The sequence below is a fragment of the Etheostoma spectabile genome, chromosome 16 (genome assembly GCF_008692095.1).
Source record: "Etheostoma spectabile isolate EspeVRDwgs_2016 chromosome 16, UIUC_Espe_1.0, whole genome shotgun sequence".
Lineage (NCBI taxonomy): Eukaryota > Metazoa > Chordata > Actinopteri > Perciformes > Percidae > Etheostoma > Etheostoma spectabile.
This window is the reverse complement of record NC_045748.1, coordinates 9,520,058-9,520,338: the sequence shown is the minus strand read 5'-3', so window position 1 is coordinate 9,520,338 and position 281 is coordinate 9,520,058.

Genomic DNA, 281 nt, shown 5'->3' with positions numbered 1-281 from the left:
TATATATATATATATATATATATATATATATATATATATGGGCGCCTGCTCTACCCACTGAGCCATCTGGGCGCCCGTTCCACTGTTTTAAAAGCCGGGTTACGTCACTGAAGAGACAGCAGCCCGGTTTGAGCTTCTACGTTTGAGTCACAGAGCTGAGCGAACACATATCACTTATCTGGAGGTATTTACAGAATCCTACAGAACCCTTCCACCCATCTGGATGAAAAGATACTCAAGTTGGTTTCAGTTGCTTCACTACCTGATTCGTACACTAGGGT